Here is a 17,125-nt window from a genome sequence, read left to right on the forward strand (position 1 = left end):
GGAGAGGGGAAAAGAAACAAAGCTTATCTCGTCTGGGGGACTTTAACTTCGGCCGCGTTCTCTGGGATGGTGGGGGGGAGTTGGAACCGCACCCCCAACTCCTATGTAGCGCGGGCCTGCGGGGGAGAGGTGGGGATGGGGAGGGCAACCAGTCAGCCAATAACATTCCTCGAAGACTCCTTGTCTCTTCGGCTGGTGTTTTACAGGGACAGTCTCACCTCCACTAGTCAAGCAGTAGCTTTTCCGCAAAAGCCCGGGAGCATCGCCCTACTCGTCAGGAACCCTAGACCTAGGTCTGTAGAAATGAAATTCAGGGACAGTAAGTTATAGCGCTGTGCTGACGCGAACACTGCTGTAGTCTCTACTTGCCTACTCCGGGCTTGTACCTGGGTTGCAGCGTTTCTCAGCAACCCTCTGCCTGCTGGCCGGTGAGCTCATGAGGTCAGAAACTGCTTTTGATCCTTTACCCCAGTGCCTGGCGCAGAGTAGGCAGAGAATGTTTGTTCACTGAATGAATAAACTAGCCAGAGGATGGATGGTGTTGTATTTTGGAGGACTGTGAGTCAGAATTACTTTCCTCAATAACTTGAAAAAAAAAAAAAAAACAACAACCCACTGCTAGTCAGTATGGAGCAGCATATTCGAAGCTCAGATGGTCCTAGAAAATCCCAGAGCCTCCCTCCCCAGTTTGGGCTCAGGCAGGATGGTTGAAGCCCTGATGGATGAGATTTATAGAAATGAGCCCTAGCACTGTGGCTGTGGTCCTGCTGTTGTGCCTCACATTGGTGTTTGAGAGAGAAGTTGGGGATCAGGCTGGGACCTCTCACCTCTCGGTCGGTGGCCCTCTCAGGCTCATAACTGCATCCGCTGATGTTTCTAAGATTTCTCCTGCGTGCCACACATTGTTCTAGGCATTGGGACTACAGAATTGAATGAGGCAGACGCTGGTCTGGGTGCTCATGGAGTTGGCAATTGAGTAGAAGGGAGGGAGCAGAAAAATAAGCAAAAAAACCAAACAAGAGTAATGTCAGATAGTGATAACTACTATATGAAAATTAAAATAAAATGATATGATACCAAGTAATTGGGCGGCTTGGTCAGATAAGGAGGTCAGTGATGGTGTTTCTGAATAGACGAACTTTTAAGGTAAAATTTGAATGACAAGAAGGAGCCATCCTTGTGTTGATGAGGTGGCAAAGCAGCTCCGGAAGAGGGAAACAGCCAATGCCTGGGCTTTAAGGCACCAAAGAGCTTCAAGTTTAAGGAACGGAAAGGCCAGCGTGGCTGGAGTGCAGTGAACAAGGGAGAAAGTGGCAGAAGAGGTTACAGACAGGAGACAGCTGAATGCTGTAGGGCTTTGTGAACCAGGGTTAGGAGTTTTCAAACTTTATTCTAAGCTCCGTCAGAAGTCACTGCAGGGTTTTGAAAGGGGAATGATGTGATCTGACTTGCATTTTTAGAATGGTCAGTCACTCTACCTGCTCTAGAGTGGGCTGTAGGTGGGCAACTGTAGGGATAGTAGTAGGAGATTGTTGCAATATTCCAGGCACGAGTTAATGACAGCTTGACTGAGGTCATAGCACCTGAGATGGAGAGAAGTGGTCAGAATCCAGCTTGGTGATTAGGATGCAGCTTGTGAGAGAAAGAGAAGGGTCATAGATGACTCCTAGGGGCTTGAGCACCTGAGTGGATGGTGCTCATATCATTGAAATGGGAAGGCTGGGAGGAGCAGGTTTGGGGTGGGGGAGAGCATGAGATCTTGTTTTGCCATGTTACATTTGAGATGTGAATTTATCCTAGTTAGATATATGAATCTGAAACCCAGGGGAGAGGACTGAAGAGGTACATTTGGGTATTATAGGTGTGATTCAGGGTCACAGGATTAGATGAAATCACCTGGGAAGAGAATGTAGACAGAAAAGAGAAGATGACCAAAGCCCTGGGTTGGGGAGAGAGGCAGCTCCAGCAAAGGGGACTGAGAAGGAGTAAGAAGCTGGGAGAAAACCCTGGAGAATGAGGGACCCCAGAGCCTAAAGGGCAGAACCTGACTGGAACAGGTGGAAGAGAACGTATGGGGTGAGGAAATGGAATCAGTAGGTAGAAGGAATCTTTCATGTGGTTTTAATACGAAGTACAGTTGAGGAACTAACAGAACTAGAGAGGGTGTGTGTGGGAGGATTGAGGGTGTCCTTTTTTAGAGGGAGATCGTAGAGCATGGTTTGTTTGGATGAGAATGATCCAGTAGAGATGGAGAAATAGATGATGCAAGGAACAGGTGGGCCAGCTGCTGGAGCAGGGTTTCTGAGAAGGTGGGAGGGAAGAGATCCAGAGCTTTAAGTCTCACTAGTTTCAGACGGGAACAGGGCATTTCATCCATTTGAGGGGAGGAAGGGCTGAGTGCCAGGGCTGATGCAAGGAGGTCAGGGTTGGTAAGGGGAGAGGTGGGTGTTCCTGTTCCTGTCTAATGGTTTCTGCCTTTTTCATGAGGTGTACTAGGCATCTTGGGCTGGGGGACTTCGGGGGTGTGTAGGACGCCAGAGTCACAGCCTCTCGACCTTCGTGTCTTTTGCTGACTCTTCTATGGTAACTGTGTATCGAGTCCCTGGTGATCGTCTTACAGCAAACCCTGGCTCCCTACCCCCCAGGGCCTTGGCTGAGTCCTCCCAGACCTGAGGGAAAGCAGTATGTGACAGGGTCCCCTGCTGTCAAAGGCGAACCACGTGGGGAAGCTGAGACCCTGCGACAGCTGATTATATTTCCTACTACCTCCGTGACAATTTCTTGAGAGACTTAAGGGTTTGGGATTAATCATTTTTTTCCGTACCTAAAGAATGTTTTGCTTCAGTCTGCTTTCTTAGATTTGCTGTGAGCATTTCTGAGTGTTTGGGGGTTTTCTTTTTTCTTTGTTTGTCCCTCCTGGAATAGGGCTCAGCTAGAGGGACAAAGCATGGGCACGGATGCTTTTCTTTTCCCCAGTGGATCCTTGGACTAGAAAGTTGTGTGAGGTTTTCAGGATGCATCAGTTACTGCTGATACTTAGCACATATTTGAATACTTTCCAAAGTCCACTTCTTGAAGCAGAAAATCTTGAGCTAAGGCAGGTGGATTTTAGTTTTGATTTCTGCACTTTTGGCTCAGTTTTGGATTAATTCGGGATAAAACATGTAAGGAGTATACTCCTGGGTCTCCCAGTTCTGGACGGGGCAATGCTATATGCCCTAAGAAGACTTCTTGTATTCTAAAACTTCTCTACTTTTCCATGAATGCCTTAGCCAGCTGGCAGGTTGTGACAGTAATTGTGAGAACAATGTCACTAAGAGCAGCAGCAGTAATAGTAGTAGCAATTACGTAATAGCCTCATCTTTTCAAGTCCTTGAAAAATGCCAGGAGCTGTTTTACAACTGTTTTCTGATTTAATTCTCACAACAATTTGACAAGGTCGGAACTGTTACCAGTCCCATTTTATCCATGTGGAAACTCGTATAATCCTGGGCATTCGGGCAGCAAGGGACAATTGGCTTTTTCCGGTACCTTTTCTTATTTGATCCTTCTAACAGCCCCTAGAAGCAGCAAAGCAGAGGTTATTCCATTTTTCAGATGATGAAGCTCTGGTCCATGAAGGTTCAGTGATTTGGCTGAGGTGTTAAAGCTGGGACTAGACTGTAGGTCTTCAGCCTCTAATATGGTCACCATGGTAGTGGTGGTGGCTCCTACCTCAGGTCGCAGGTGGGAGCCGGCATCAATACTTGAAGGAGACTTGTGCCACATGCCGTTGCTCTGAGTCAGGCCACCCAAGGCTCACGGGGCCAGACCCCTTCTTTGTTTTGTTGGGAGTTGAGGTGCCTTGGAAGAGCAGCAGCCCTTGGTGTCCCATGCTGACTGGAGATGGTGCACGTCTCTGATTAGTAAGAAATGGAAGACATTAATTATTACATAGTAAAAATAGTTTGGCAGACACAGCCTTTCAAACATGAAACCCATGAGGGAAAAGTTTTAGAAGAGGCCTTGGGAGCTAGAGTATTACAGTGGGCTGGTCTTCAGGGGTTTCATGGAACCCTGTGGTTTGGATTCTTCCTCCAGCGGGCTTTGAAAAGTCCTGAGTCGATAAGAAGGGTAAATGGCAGAGAGGAGGGGTCTTGGCTCCTCTGAGACTTCAGTACCCTGCCCAGTGCTGGGCACTGAGTAGGCACTTGGTATTTACTGAAGCAGATCAGGGGTAGAGGAGACTGGGTAAGGTGGAGGAAGCAAAGCAGCCAGGAATCACACCTGTCAAGGCTGGTGCCCGGACCGCAGGCTTCTTGGTTGCTGTCAAGATCAGCACTCAGAGCAGTTACCCGGCCTCCTCTGGCTTCTTCACCTCATAGTCTCATGCTCTGCATCTGGGGAATGTGGCGTCTGTTGGCCTTTAGACCAGGCCTTCCTCCTTCCTTGGTTGCCAGGCCTTGGTGTCTGCTGTCGCTCGGCTTCAGGGTCCCTGTGGGAAACAGCTGATTGCACAAGGTCTCTTCTAGCTTTATGTCTCTCAGTTTTAGCTTTGGAGCCTCCCAGGCCATCCTGTGTAAGTGTCATCCTCCAAGGGAAGGCAGTGAGGCTCTTGGGGAAGACATTTCTGAGGCTCAGAATAAGACCATGGAAGGTCCTGAGGCAGGACTGCCTGCGTGGTTTGCAGGACCCTGTAAAAAGAAAGTGCAGGGCCACTTGTTCAAAAAGCTGAAAAAAAGTGCCATTAAAGATATTAATGTGTAAACCTCTTTCCTTTCTTTTGCAGTCTTTGCCTCAACTTGTCATGACATTTTTATTTCCTATTTAATGTCATTCTAAGTTTAAAACAATTAAAAATTTAAATCATAACATAAATTTTATGGTTCATCTCTATATTGTACAGTATAAAGTTTTAAATGCAAACATCAGGGCATTGACCTCACAGGCTGAGTCACCACCACCACCTCCCACTCTGAGATACCACGAGGCAACAGCACTGGTGCTCAGGCCCCCGGACATGAATGAGGAGCAGCCATGCTGGTGGGGCTTGGGGCTCCAGGGGCCTGGCAGTGGGCAGTTAAGAACCTGTCCTAATGGGACAGGGTATGAAGACCAGGCATGAACCAAGGCTTCAAACCCTTTTGGAGTAATGCTAAATATCTAAGCTGTGTGTTTTTATATTCAGCAAACCCATTGTCCAGTCTGAAATTACAGCGAGAGAGGAGGAGTTGGGAGTGAAGGCTGTATCAAAGGTGACAGGATGTCCAGGTGGGGGCCCCAGTTGGCCACAGGCAGCAGGTGTAGAAGGCCCTTCGGGAAAGCCTGTGAATACTGGATGGCCCAGGAAGCTGCCCTCTTGAGGTTTAATTAAGCTATTACCCAAGGGACAGTCTTCCAGGCCACCTCTAGAGAGAAATGTCCTGTCTGCAATGCATTCCTCCCCAGACAAATGTTGAACTTCATGGTGCTGAAATTTGTCTTGTAGTGTGCCAACCTGTTAATTCAAGTATTTGTCGTCTCTCTCATTGAGGTACTGCTGGGAACAGCAGTTGCAGCAACTTTATTTTGAACCAGAAAGCAACAGTTCCACAAAGAATTTCTGGGAAACTAGCAGCTTACATCTATTTAGAAGGGAAATTCTGAAACCTTTTGTTGTCGAAGGTTAAGAAAAGGTTCTCCCAGCTTGGCAAGCTTTGGCATAATCCCACAATTTATATTTCACTTCCTGGTTGTTTCATCAAGGGTGAAAACTGGCTCATGGATTGAAACGTTGGGTCCTGTGCGAAAGGAACAAGAGAGGTGTTGTGTAGAGAGCTGGAGGATTAAGAGCCGTGATTTGTGCCGCGGTCTCAAAACCAACCCAGAAAAGATCTGGGAAAACCTCTTTAAGACAAACGGTGGCGAGTTGCTTTCTGAGGCTCTTTTTTTTTTTTTTTTTTTTTTTTTTTTTTTCAGAGAAAGAACAGGGGTGGGTGGTGAGGGTGTTACCCCCTCTTCCTGACTCCCATGCCATGCATGTACGGAGGGTGAGTGTGAGTTTCTTGTGAGTTAATGGCTTTCTCTCCATTCCTTTGGTGTTTATGGGAGTAAATTTTGGGCTTTCAAAATTGAGGACTTTGGAAAAAGGGGCTTATATTAAGAAAGCACTTCGTGATGTGGACTATTTGGTGATTTAGTGAGGTGCCTACTTTAGTTTTCTGTGTCTCTAGAAAAGAGCATGGGTGTTTTGAGTCTTTTTGCTCAATATAAGACAGCAGCATCTCAGCAAACGGGCAGGGTGTCTTCAGTAAATATTGGCACAGGGGAAAACATGGAGGAGTATGGTTTTATTTGTCTGTTGTTTTTAAGTGACTGTCAAAACATTTACTTGTCGATTTTCTGAACTGAAAAGTGTTTTGGGTTAATGATTTATTGTTTATGGAGTGCTTCATGAATATTATTTGGTTGGAGGCTCACAATTATGGCATTTTTAGGTGCAGAGATGTGGGCTCAGAGGGATGAAGTGACTTCCTGAAGTCATGTGCTACTTTAGCTCAGCCTTTTCAGGATTCAGGGAGGAGGATGGGCATGTTGTCTCAGACCAAGGCTTCTCAGACCAAAAGTTTAATGTCAAGAGGGTTAAGGCCAATTCACCTGGGAGACTGGGTGGCAGAAAACGTCCTCAAAATGGTCCTCTGGGCTGTACGTCTCTGAAGGAGGATGCGCAGGCTTCCAGGAAGACACCAGCAGCTGTTGTGACTTCAGTCGTCTCTTGTCTGGACTGAGTTGTGCCAGAACACCTTTCTCTCTCACTCCAGCCTATTCATGGTCATCTGGATGTTGGCCTGGCGGCAAGGTTGGTTTTTCTTGAAGCCCAAAGCACAGCAGGGCAACTTTGTCATGCAGAAAAATGTGTGGGGGTTGTTAGGTGGTGGTAGCCTGTGTAAAGAGGCAGTGAATAAGTGCATGGGCTCTAGAATCCGATTCCTGAGAGTCTAATTCAAGCTCCTCCATTTGCAGCTCCCTGACCCTGGCAGGTTACCTACTCCCTTTGAGCCTCACTTCCTCACCAGTAAAGTGGGGATAAATGTGATAAATACATGAATTAATTGATGAAAAGCGTTTAGCAAGTGACTGGCTCATAATAAGTACCCCAAAATGTGAGCCTCTCTTCTGTACATCCATTAAGCAATGAGATGTGACTCCTGGGTCCTAATTGTATTCAGCTGCTGCTGCAGGAGTCTGGTGCCCTTGGACTGGGGTTGCCTGGCTTATTAGGAGCATGCAAACTCTAGGACTCAACTCAGGAATTCGTTTGGATCAATAAAAACTGTGTAACCATTTTGTTTATTAAAAAGATGTTCTTGAAGCATTTGCTTTTAAGTGGTTGAGGAAAAAACTAAAAAATATGCATGTGTGTATTCAGGGGAGTGGACGATAGAGCAGATGGGGCAAAGTGTTAACAGTGGGTGAGTCTGGGTGAGGGGTATATGGATATTCTTTGTACTATTCTTGCAACTTTTCAGCACGTTTGAAATTTTTCCAAATAAAAAGTTATTTAAAAAAATTACACTATATAACCTTGTCCCACAAGGGCTATGCTGTCCCAAGGTCGTGGGTACCTTGTCCAGGCTGTGGGGACCTGAGGACCAAGAGCCCTGGGTAATGAGGTGTGAAAACGGCTCCTGGTTTGTCTCTTTCTGGGCATTTAGAGGGCTGCACAGATGTCTGATCCTTAATCTGGGCAGCCACCTGGTTATCGGCTCTCACTGCTGAAGGACGGACATTGTCTGGTGCTGCCTGGGCCACAGATGTCACAGTAATAATCTCCAGGGTGCTTGATAGTTGAAAAACACATACATTCCTTTTAGAAGTAGGTATTTTTATTATTTTATTGTCCTCCTTTTGCAGATCAAGCATTTGAGGTCAGGGGTCCGAGAAGAGTAAAAAGATCTCTTCAAGGCCAGAGCATCAGTGGGGGAGCTGGAACCTGAACCTGGGTCTTCTTGACTACAAATTTGTGCACTGTTTCTATCATGGTACAAGGTGTCTTCTGGCTCCCATCACCTCTCTTCTACCCTGAATCCTCCCTTTACAGTCTGTTCCCCAAAACTGGTCCTCAGTACCTTCCCTGATGACCCTGAGGCAGAAGCCTCCTTGGGCCTCCCTCAGAAAGTCCCCTGCAGGATAGAAGAGTGGTGGATGGGGTAGATGGTTCCCAGGCAGGGCAGTGGGTTGGATTCCTGGTGCTCTGGGGGAGTAGATCCCCCCGACTTCCCCCCCAGATGTCAGCTGACCACAGCTTAGGGGCTGATGAGCCTCTTAAGCCTGCTTAGAGCCAGGCTGTCTCTTTCAGGTTCTGCCAGAAGAGCGTTTCCAACATCACTGTTGGTGTTCTCAGGGTATTTCAGGGGCTTTTCCTGCCAAGGCAGAGCCCTCAGCCTCTTGAGGTCTGACAGCTTGAAGTTAGCATGCATTCTCTTCTAGCAGTTGCTGGCTACCTCCTGTGTTTCCCCAGAACACTGCAGTGCGCGGGGCAGGGGTGGGGGTGGTGGACAGTGTGCTTGAGGGATGAAGGGGACCGAGGTCCCCTTCCAGCTTTATACCCAGGCCCCTACCCTTGGGTGAAGTGGGAGATGAGATTATCTCCATCCTGGGAGCTGTGGAGGAAGAGCAACGCTTTAAGTTAATACAGTAACCTCTGCAATAATCCTGTCCTCTCCGAACCGAGTTGTCTGTGCATGTCCACAGATAGTGCCTGGCTGGAGGAGTGTTTAACCAGAGGCTGGATGGTTTTTGACCCAGGATTTATCCAGACTCTGATGAAGAATCTACTCTTATGTCAGTCTCCACACTGGCTGATGTGGAGAGAAACTGAGGTCACTGTCTCCACCCTCCAGCAGTGCCCAGTCCAAGAGAGGAGAGGGACACTGGGCAGTTTCATTATGGGTGAATGGGGCTGGTGGCCTGAGGAGGAAGCCCTAGGAAGCTTCAGGGGGTGAGTGTGAGGTAGCTGTGGAGAGGAGCAGTGGGCAGCCCGAGGCAGGAGGGGCCAGTGTAGGAAACACGAAGGAGCTGGGGGTGAGGGTATGTGAGTGCCTGTCTTGGAGAGGCCAGCACTGAGTTGAGTAGTAGGAAGTGGCTGGGCTTTAGGAGAGTGATGTAATCAGGGATTTTGCCTAGGGGTTCCCCAACCTCTGTGTCTGAGGGATGGTGCTGTGTGCTGGTTAAAAAATATGTATTCCAGAGTCCAAGTGCCTGGGTTGAAATGTTGGCTCTGCTGCCAGCTTGGGCAGGTCCCTCAAAGCTCTCTGTGTCTTCAAATGTTTCTTCATCTGCAAAATGGAGACAGGGAGTTACTGCTGATTTAGAACAGTAACTAGCAAATCGTACGTGCTGTATAACCAGCATTAGCTGTTAACCATTGTTCCTCCTACAAGGAAGCCCCCTTCTATGGTGGAATGTGTCACCATTGGCAGAAGTGCTTATTCTTTTGGGGGACTCTTCCCGAGATCAGACTAGCAGGAGGGAGAATTGTGCTTTCTTGTGGAGACTTGTCTTTAAAAGGAGGCTGGGCACTAAGTGGTCGGGGCTAAATGTCAATGAAATGATTCTTCATCTTCGAAGCCCTGTCCAACCTGAGAGAAAACTGATAGGTTCCTCGCACTTGTGTTTGACACATTTTCCAAATGGGTGTGATTGATTTCCTCCTGGCCCGCCCTCCACCGCCACCTCAGGGAGAGGGTTCCCAGATATTAGTGTTAGTGTTTGCACCGCCTGGCAGGGCATCTGAGCTCTAGGTTTTGGAGGCAATAACCCTGGTACCTGTGTTAGAGCCCTTGATGTGGGAGCAGCGGGGTGGGGGGGAGACAGGAAGTAGGCGTGGCGTTCTGGACTGGGGATGAGCATTATTACAAGCTCCGCGGGTGACTCTGATGGGCTCTGGGAGTGAAAACGTCTCAGAGCTTCAGCTTCCCGCTCTGTGCAGTGACGACAGTGCTGCTTTCCTCTCTAGTATTATTTGAGAATTAAATGTGATGGCCTATCTGAAGCTCCTAGCTTCTGTTTGGCACATAGTAGGTGCTCAGGCCTTGTGAGCCCTTTTCTTTACAGAGGACGTCTGTCGGGATTAATTAGATGGAGCTGTGAGAAAAGCCTTGAGAGAGTGTCCGTGGATACAGCTGTCTGTAAGGCCCAGCCTGTGATCCCAGTTAGATCCTGGGGGGCTGGGCTCCCCGGGGGCCTCTTGTTTCCTCCCTGGAGGTTAGCAATGTGCTGCCCTCCCCTCTGTCCAGATGGTGCTGTCAGCCCCTGAGGTTGGCAGTGGGGCTGGTCTTTTGGGTGACCTCTCAGTGGAGACTGTGTCTGCCGGGGGTGCAGGCTGGCTGGTCCACATCTCAGAACCCCATGACCACTTAGCGAGCCTTCTGAGGACAGAGGAGGGGCTGGGGCAAGGGGTGGCTTATTCTGAGTGGTTGACAGTGATAGCCAGAGCAGGCAAGCAGGCGGCAATTAAGTTGAGAAATGCGAATGCTTCCTCTGTGTGGGAGAATAAATGTGTCCCCGCAGACAGTTATGATGAGTGAGTCGCAGAGGCATCTAGTGTTGCAGTGTTTCCTGAGCTGGTCCTGGGGGAGACGGGTGGGGGCAGGACTGTGACTCAGTGCCATGAAGGGCTCACTAGCCCCCTGGGGACAGTGTCAGGCACAGAGTCGTTGCTCAACCAAATCGGTGTGGCTTATTTGATTTGACATTTGGCGTGATCCTCTCAACACTGGCAGGTACACAAGGAGAGAGCGTTGATTGGAGTTAGGAGTAAATTGGGGTTGTAAGCTGCTGGGTGAGGAGGGGCACAAAGTCAGTGGTCAGGGTCCCTGGGAAAGCAGTTTGTTCTCTTTCCTGCCCATTAAAATGTTTGGAAAGATTTTTTTTCTCCACACATTTTGACCTGGGGATTTAAAAAAATTAGACACATGAATGCTGTGAAGCTAAATATCTATAATCACTGTACCCGTTAATGCATTTCTAAACGGAATTGGCGGCACCTGGAATTACATCCATTTACCAAGGCTTTGAGTAATTACATTTTTTTTTAGCCCTGGTGTGTAGGTGGGAGCTGGAGAGAGCTCAGTCGGCCTCTACTTCAACTTTCTCTCAGCCCTCCTCACCTGAAAATGCATGGATGTGTTGGTGTGTTTGGCACCATATGGTTTCTAAAACTCAGAGGTGATATTAATTCTTTGGGGGAGGGAAAAGTAATTAGCTTCCTGGTCTGTGAATAGATGGATATTTAAATTAGAATCCAAAGCACGCTCTTCTTATTTGAAAAGCTCCATGTTTCTGAGGAGCCCAGTGATTTGAGAGGTAATGATTGTGTCATGCAGTGATCTTGCTGGGCCTTTCCAGGCTGCTCCTTGGGGCAGAGTGGACCTGGTTGATGCTGGATTGCCTCCTTGAGTTCATGGAAAGGTTTGAGTTTTTTTTTAAGGCCTCTGTTGGATTTTGCTTGGTTTGGGGGTGCAGTAAGCTGAGTGCTGGGGCGGGGGACTGTCAAACTGAGAAGCCAATTGCTTTTGTTGAGTCCTTATTTATTTGTTTATTTTACAAATGGTTATTTGGTGCACACCGTGTGCACTGTTGTAGGGGTTTGACAGACAGGCTTATATAATCCTCGTACCTCCCCTGTGAGGCCGGTCCTCTTATGATCTGCATTTTACAGATGAGGGAGGTTACGAATTCGCAGCAAAGTTGTTAGGTGGCAGGGCTGGCATTGCCCGTTTTAGGGATGGATGCTCCCCTCCCCAAGTCCCATCCAAAGTGGAAAGAAGATTTTGAAAATAAACTCCTCTTCATAGTGAAAAGGTGTGGCCTTTTGAGGAGCGTTAGCAGGAAAACCTCACATCTTGTGCTTTCCTGTACCTCCAGGTTATTGCTCAGATCCCAGTGCTCATGCATTCCTGGTGGGAGGAGGGGGAGGCAGTCTGTGGGCTGAAGCAGGGAGAAGGCGGCTGGCTTTTCTGTCCCCATAGTCACCTCAGGGGTGTTGTAGGGGAGTACTGGCCACATGGGGGAGTAGGCAGAAATGTCTGGCTCAGGGTGGAGCCTCTGGGCAGGGGAATCTCACTGGGTTCTGACAGATCCACAATTTGCATGATGTGAGAAAAGGGCCCTGTAGCTCAGCCTGGGACTTACAGGCAGAGAGTCAGAGTTTAAGGTGTGACGTGTTCTGTGGCCCAAGACGGTTTGTCTTTGCTGAAGACCTTAAGTTCTTGACTTCCTTCCTGCTCATTGATAACCCCCAACCAGCCACCCCGATCCCCCCCAGCCCAGGCAGCCTCTGCCTGCCTCGGGTGTTGTTAGCAGGAGGGATGGGTGGAGGAACCACTTCCCTGAGTGTTGAGAGCTTCTGACCAGACTCAGACTCACACATAGTTAAGCTGTTTCCACTCCAGGCTTTAGATAGGGCACCTATGGGGTCATGAATGAGCACCCGGGCTTGGCAGCCCAACTTTGTGGCTGCAGAACAAAGTTTTAAATAAAATAGGGCAAACGCGGGTATCTACCTACTCCATAGGACTCTTGCAGTGGCTACAAACTGAGTACTGTGAAGTACTCAGTCCCCAAAACATTGTATAGTTTAACGAAGCTTGGCAAATATTTCCATTAACACAGGGTATTCTGTCTTTTTTCCGTAGCGGCTGTGCTGGTCCAAGTGAATTTGGGCAACTCCTTGTCTTCACATCCTGCAGTGACTCTTGTCTTCTGATGTACACAGAGGGTACCTGTGGATACTGCCCAGCTCAGATTCTTTAGTTATGGGTGTTTTCTAACAGAGGGCATTGAACATCCTGATGCGTTTTGCCCAAGGGGTTGAAAACGTCCAACTCTACTTGCTGTTTTTAACCACAGCTGCACCGTAATTGTGACCTTGGCCGTAAAACCTTATGGGTTTCGGCACGTCAGATACAGCTGCAGCAAAGGTTGTGTCTGGCCTGAGCCCTGGCTTGCTTCCCCTGGGCAAGGGGGAAAGTAGCCCTGGTGATAATGGAAAAATAGGGTAGGCAGGGTTCAATTTAGCATTTGCGTCCAATTTTGTTGTGAGCCTGGCACCATATTTATTGTATTCTGAGGGGATCTATCAGGGAGCCCAGGGAGCTAGCTAAGTGAGATGTCTGCACAGCCTCAGGTGCTAGGATGGTCAGGCGGTGTGTAATGAAGTGTCAGGGAAGTGGCGCAGGTACAGCATGGAAAGGAGTGTCCAGGAGGAAACAACTCAGGGACTGGAGGAGTCAGGGAAGACCTGGGGGGTCTTGTGAGCTGGGTTGGGTAGAGACGAGAGGAGGAGCCGGTGGCTCAGGCAGGGGGACCAGTATTCCTCATTTAGAGGGGTCCCTTCATACTGAGCACTCAGTGGGTGCCAGGCACCGACCTGGGCACTGTGGATACCAAAATGGGAAAAGCAGAGTAGAGAAATCAGCACTAGGAGGCAAAAGGGCCCAGTGGTTGGGAACATGGTCTACCACAAGATTACCTGGGTTTGAATCCCAGCCCCGCCACTTACTAGTTTGTGGATCCTGAGCAAACTGTGTAACATGGAGCCTCAGTTTCTTCCTCTGTAAAATGGACATAATAATAATTGTGGTGGAAATTAAATGAATTAATACAGAATACTGAGAATAGTCTTGAATATAGAAAGTGCTCTTGAGCATTGGCTATTATTATCACTAGAATATGAGCTTCAGAGGGGCAGGCATTTTGTCTGTTGTGTTCACTGCTCGTCCACTGGCTCCCAGAAGGTACCTGGTATCTGGTAGGCATTCAGTTAATGAATCAAGGTGCTGTTGGTGTCCTCAAGGAGCCTGGGAGCTTGTTCTCTGGTGGGGACACAGACGTCAACAACTAGAGGATACTGTGCAAGTGATTTGATAAGGGAAGCATGGGGGCTGGAGGGGCACAGAGAAGGGTGGCCAGGGGAGGCTTCCTGGGGGTGGTGGGAGCCTGAGCTAGACTTTGAGGAACAAGCAGGGATTTGTTGGATGATGACAGAGAGTTTGGATGTTCAAGAGAGAGGAAGCAGCATGAGTACACATGTGCAAGGACATTGGGAGAGGAAGGAGGCTGCAGAGAGGGCTGCTCAGAGGATTTGGGCCTTCACCCTGAAGGTGATGTGGACCTGGGCTTACGCAGGGGTGTGACGGCCCCACTGTGGTTGTGGGGGAGGAAGGTGGGATATGCTGGGGCTGCTGCTCATTCTCCCAGACTCCAGCTCAGGAGACCATTGAGGTGGGGCTGGAGGAAGTAGGTTGAAGCCTGAGAGAGATCCCACCTGGCAGGTGAGGGCTTGGCCTCCAAAGGGGGAGAAGTCAGGTAATCCACACGACTGTCTGGCAGCACTCCTGCCTTAAAATAGAAAGAGATGGAGATAAAGAGTGAGTGGTGGTGTGAGTGTCCGAGGGGTGACCTAGTTAGAACCTGACCCCCTGGAAGTGTAAGAGCCACCCTCGCTCAAACACCAGAGCCTTCTAAGGGGCAGCTGCCAAGGGCGGCCTCGCCCTTCTTACCTCTCTCACCCCTGCTCGGCCCTGAGCCACGTGCAGAGGTCCTGTCAGGAGGAGGCCTCGCGCTGCTGATGGAGGAAGTCTGGGTCCCGGGCCCGTGTGCTTCAGGGGACGGGTGTGGGGGCTGAGGGTTAGAGAAATAGGGGGATGAAAGTAAGTTAATGGAATCAGGTTAGTGGAACCTATGTATTTAGCAATTCCAACTGAAGCAGGCTTTGAGGAAAACCTGTTTATATGTCGGCTTTTTCCCCCACAGTGTGTCGTAATTCCTCATAGACTTAATTATCTGGCAGGCAGTAACACCCTTGTACTCCCTGTCCCTTCTCCCTCCAGCTTCCTTTAATCCCACCCGGAGGGAGCAGGAAAGAGGAGAATGGAGGAGGCTTTCGCTTTTCTCTTAGACTCTGCCTTCATTTTCCTTTGGTCTGTCCTGATTTCTCTAAGCCTTTGGGACTTATTTCTGTGGCTGATAATTCATATGCAGAGTCTGCTGAGGGCCCTTTCCTAGGACTTTTAAACTTTAGCTGAGGTTGTGGGTATGACAGAAGTTGTGTGAAAATGCCATTTGCAGATATGTGAGGTGGAACCATCTAACTGTTGCCCTGGTGGTGTTTTTCTGGTCTGCACTCCTGAGTCAGGAAGGTGCCCCAGGCTTGTTTCTGTAACCACATAACCACCACTTCACCACCTACTATGTGCTCGCCGGCCCTTAAGCCTGAATGGCCTTGTGAGGTCTGGGTGGACAGCAGGGATTGCCTCCACCTATGACCAGCAGGTGGATGGTTGTATCTGGTGAATTGGAGCCTGAGGCCACGTTTAAAGTGCTGGGAACTTTGAGCCTGCAGGAGTGGGCTTCTGGTACCGAGCCTGAGGGAATGTGCGGGAGGAAAGGGTGAGAGCCTCCGCTTCCGTGCATGGGTGAAAGGTGGGAAAGGTAGACAGAATGCTCAGGGGTGAGATGATGGCATGGAAGAGGATTCCACAGGATCAGATCAAATATCACTTAAGGGTCTGGAGGGGATTTCGCAGACATTGAGGTACTTTTCTGTAACCAGCACTTTTCACAGATTATTTGCTTTGCTCCTCATGGTAGCACTAAAAGGTGTTATTCCCCACCCCCCTTTTATAAATGAGGATTGAGGATGCAGAGGCCCAGGGAGGCTGTAAGTCCAAGGTCACACAACTGGGAATGGCTGGTGTGTTATGACTCTGGCAGCCAGCTTTTGTACATCATGATATATATTAATTCATCTAAACCTCACAAGAACCCCACAGGTGGTGTATTATGGTTTTCATGTACATACGTGGAACTGAGACCCAGAGTCACACATTTGAAGGTGGAAGGTGCTGGGCCTTGGACCCAGACCTCCAGGTGCCTCACTCGGCTTCCTTAAGAGGTAGTTCTGCTTCTGCCTGGAGTGGTTTGCCCTTGAGCCAGCCAGCTCTTCAGGGTGGGGATGGGGATGGGGATGGGGTCTGCGAAAAGGTGGCACTAGTGGTGAGTCCTGCTGGGAGAGGCCCCTCCTGGCCAGGTGAGAGTGTCCCCATCTCCCTGGCACACAAACACAGAGTCACTTGGTTTCCTGCCTACAGCTCTGCAGCCGTGCAGTTTCCACACTTGTATGCCTTATCTTTTGGTCCTCCCAGTGCACGCAGCTGGTAATGCCCAGGACCACCTGCATCAGACTTTGGAACTTTTAAAACCTGCCGCCTCTCCTCCTTTGAAATATATCCCCAATTAAACCATTCTCACCACCTGTTACCTGGACCTCAGCACTGTCGTCTGTTGCCTGGACAACTGCAGTCCCCTCCTGACTAGTCCTTGTGTTTCTCTCCCCCTCCCCCAGTACAGTAGCCAGAGATTGTTCTGTCCTGGACGTTGGATGAGCTCAGACCACCTGAGTGTGCCCATCTCACACACAGGGGATCCAGAGTCCTCACAGTGGCCCTTGAGGCCCTGTGCCATCTGCTCCTGCCCCTAACCCCATTATCTCGTTTACTCCTGTACTCCCCACTGCTCTGCTCGAGCCACGTCGGCCTCCTTGCAGTGTGAGCACCACCGGCCTCGCTCCTCTGTCTGGAATGTTTTCCTTCAGATATTCCCATGGCCTGCTGCTCCTCCTCTTCCTTAGGTCTCTGCTCAGGTGTCACCCTTTCATGGTGGCCTTTCTCAACTCTTCTTCCCTAGCACAGCCTGTCTCTGTATTTTTTTTTTTCTTTTTTAGAATTTTCAACTTGAGCCAGGCATATTATATTTTAATTTGTTTGTCTCCCACTAGAATTTAACGTCCGTGATGACACAAAATAGTGCCTGTTTTGTTCAAGGCTGTACCTCTGGTGCCTGGAATAGTGTTTGGAATAAGTAGGTGTTCAGAAAATATTTTTTTTTAGCTTGATTGAGGTATGATTGACAAAAAAATTGTACATATGTAAGACATACTATTTGATGTTTTGATATACATAAACATTGAGGAATGATCACCACAATTAAGCTAATTAACACGTGTATCACTTCACATGGTTACTTTGTGTGTGTGTGTGTGTGTGTGTGTGTGTGTGGTATGGGAAAATAATTGTTAAAGAATTTATCAAATTGTTCAGTGAAC

At 48.8% G+C, this 17,125-nt stretch overlaps 1 protein-coding gene across 12 annotated transcripts in view; it reads left to right on the plus strand.

Annotated features, from left to right (window-relative positions):
- PLEKHA7 (pleckstrin homology domain containing A7) overlaps positions 1-17,125 on the plus strand; it is a 207,619-nt gene that overhangs the window by 18,160 nt on the left and 172,334 nt on the right. The gene's annotated exons all lie outside the window — the stretch shown is intronic.

This window comes from Camelus bactrianus, chromosome 10 (assembly GCF_048773025.1).
Source record: "Camelus bactrianus isolate YW-2024 breed Bactrian camel chromosome 10, ASM4877302v1, whole genome shotgun sequence".
Classification (NCBI taxonomy): Eukaryota; Metazoa; Chordata; class Mammalia; order Artiodactyla; family Camelidae; genus Camelus; species Camelus bactrianus.